This window comes from Otolemur garnettii, unplaced genomic scaffold, assembly GCF_000181295.1.
Source record: "Otolemur garnettii isolate 467f Iridium unplaced genomic scaffold, OtoGar3 scaffold00044, whole genome shotgun sequence".
NCBI classification, from domain to species: Eukaryota; Metazoa; Chordata; class Mammalia; order Primates; family Galagidae; genus Otolemur; species Otolemur garnettii.
This window is the reverse complement of record NW_003852439.1, coordinates 1,868,231-1,871,560: the sequence shown is the minus strand read 5'-3', so window position 1 is coordinate 1,871,560 and position 3,330 is coordinate 1,868,231.

The window sequence follows — 3,330 nt, the reverse complement described above, 5'->3', positions numbered from 1 at the left end:
GGGAGAAAAGAAGGAAGGAAGGAAGTATGGAGGGAAGGAAGGAGAGAAGGGAAGGAAGGAGAGAAGGGAAGGGAGAAAAGAAGGAAGGAAGGAAGGATGGAGGGAAGGAAGGAGAGAAGGGAAGGGAAAGAAGGGAGAAAAGAAGGAAGGGAAGGAGGGATGGAGAAAGGACCATCAGTCCTGAAGTAAAAGTAACTAACTCATTGACTGGAAAACTGACAATGCCTAGTTCCAATTTTAAAAGAAAAGGACACAGTATGGGCACATCTAAGTCCCTGAAACATATAAAATTTTAGCTCTTGTCCCCAGGAAAAACTTTTTCCTAGTTCATTCTTTTTTTCTCCTTAGCTTTGCCATTATCCACGTATGACAAGATCAAAATCTGCTTCTAAAGGTGGTCCCTGAGCTTTTGCACAAAGTTAGTGCCTGCCATAGGTCCTTAGATTTTCAAGTTTTTCCTCCACCACAATCCAAGAAACTCAAGCCTCTGTAAACTGCTCCACAAAGGACTGGACACTGTAAGAGCTTAATAGCTATGATGATAAGCCTGACATCCAATTATTTTAGGCAACTATTTATTGAACTCCCAGTACATGCTGAGCTGTATACTAAGCTCTGTAGATGCAGAGTTGAACAATAATAATTAAAGTTAATTTTTATTGAGTACTCAGTGCATACCAAGCACTTTCCTCCATGCCTTCTGTGCATTAACTCTCTTGATTCCCCAATCACCCCCTGAGGAGCTCTGGAGTCAGCCTCCAGAATAGTTTGCTGAACTGTTGGTCTCCACTACCCTTCCCAGCCCCTCCAGAGCCTGGGATCCAGGCTGGGCCAGCAGTTTGGGTGTCGGGGCTGAGTAGTGAGGGATGAAGAAGGCCCTGGGGACGGGGACCACCTAAAGCCTCTTCTCAGAATTGCCATGTGCAGACAAGCTCTTGAGACATCACTAAACTGATTTGTTTCTCCCCAGACTCTACTTGCTCAGCCTCTATCCATAATTTCATAACCCAAACAGCCGAGCCACGAAGGGGGCGGCTTGTTGTTGTTGCTGCACCATCTGTTTTTCTGCTTAATGTGTCTTTCTGGGAAACTCACGCAGGAGCACTCCACTCTGCCCATCCCCACGCCCACTGTCCAGGCAGCGCTGACAACAGAGCCCTGGAACCCTCATGCAGTGGGCGTGCGGGACATTGGCAGTCCCAGCCACGTGTCAAGGTCATGCTTCCTTCCCCACCTTTGCTCGCACGTTTGTGGAGCATTATCTCTGCTGCATATTCACGCCTTCCTCACCCGCTGTGCTGAGTTCGGAGCTCACCAGTACTCCCAACTCTTATGATGATCCTCTGTGAAGTCCCCCTCAGGCACGGGCATTTTGAGTCTAAGATTCCTGCAGACCATCCCTGCACACCTTCTCTGATCAGTCCTAATCCCTTTTTGTTCATCTAGCCTGATTTCCAGCCTTGACTTAGGCCTCTACTCAGGTTATGTGCCTCCAATGAGTGAGGAGACCGGTTCTCTCCTTCCTCTACCTTGCCAGTCCTGTCCCCAGGTGTCAGCAGGGGTGACTCTGCTCTCCTGCTGCCTTCTCTGTGTCAGGCTAAACACCTTGGGGCTCACTTTCTCTCACCCTCGCATCTAATCTGCCAGAAAATCCTATTGGCTTCACCTTTATACAGCCACAATCTGACCACTTCTCATCACCCCCCTAACCTCATGGTTATTTCCTGGTCCAAGCCACCAGTGTGAATCCCTAGGTTATTATGACAGTGTTCTAAATGGTCTCCCGGTATCCACCCTCACTCCTTAAAGGCAGAATGAGCCTTTAAAATAATAGTGTATCCTATTTCTCCTCTTCTCACATCTACTTGAAGTAGAGTCCAGGATGGTGCAAGGCTTTACACATCAGACACCTGCTACTTCTGGCCTCAGCTTCCAACACAAACCCTCACTCTTCCTGTCTCAGGGCCTCTTGGAGGGTCCCTGGACTTACAAGAATGTTCTCACGTCAAGACCTCTATGCTGTTGCCTCCTTGAGGGATATTCTTCTCCCACATCCCCTCAAGGGTTCCTGTAGGTCTCTGATCAAATGTCACCTTCTCTAAGAGTCTCCTGTCATTTTATATACTCTTCATTATTTATTGCCCTACCTAATACTTATAACCTTCAGCTATTATCTTTCTCTCTCCCCCAAAAGCTCCATGAAAGCGGGGACTTTGTTTCATTCTCTGCTCTATCCCAGGGCCAAGAATAGAGCCTGGCACGTGGTGCATTCTTGGTAAAGATGTAGTAAGTGCCCTCGTCTGCGTGGCTGTGTGGCAGATCTTCTGGGTTCTAGTCCCTGCTCCACTTGTTAGTTAGTATCTGGTTATCAAGAACAAGCTATCTAACTTCTCTGTGCCTTGGTTTCCTTGTCTGTAGAAGGAATATGAGTTGTTGGTATGATTAAATGAGTGACTACTTGTGAAACATTTAGACCAATGTTTAAGAAAAAAAAAATCACAAAACATCTCCAACCATTTTTGTTCCTTGCTCTCATCCAACACAACATTCAACACAGAATTCTTCTGTGATCAATGTGTGTGTGGGTTCCCCACCCACAAGCAGCAGACAGCAATTCAATTCAGTTCAATTCTGACATGATCTACCTGGAAATAGTGTCAGATCCCACAGATTGAGGACTTAATTTACAAGACCGTCCTCCACCACTTTAGATACCCGTTACAAGTCCAGGCCTCCAGAACTTCTGACCAATGGGCTTCTAGTTGGGGTTCCTACAACTCCTTCTTTGCATTCGATTAATTTGCTAGAGTGGCTCATAGAGCTGTTTATAGTTTATTGTTATTATTTTTATTGTATGGTATTCATTGAGGGTACAAAGAATTAGGTTACACTGATTGCATTTGTTAGATAAAGTCCCTTTTACAATTGTGTCCTGCCCCCAAGAGGTGCGCCATGCACAGTACCCCCCATCCCCTGCTCTTCTCCCAGCTCCCTCATTCCCCTACTTCCCCCCTTGTATTAACTCGTCTACTGCCTTCATATTAGAATAGAGTACATTGGATTCTTGCTTCTCTGTTCTTGTGATACTTTACTAAGAAGAATGTGTTCCACCTCCATCCAGGTTAATACCAAAGATGTAAAGTCTCCACCTTTTTTAGTGGCTGAATAGTATTCCATGGTATACACATACCACAGCTTGTTAATCCATTCCTGGGTTGGTGGGCATGTTTACAGTTTTATTATAAAGAATGTTACAAAGCGTACAGATGAAGAAGGGTGTAGGGTGAGGTGTGGGGGAAGGTGTGCAGGGCTTCCATATCCTCCCTGGTT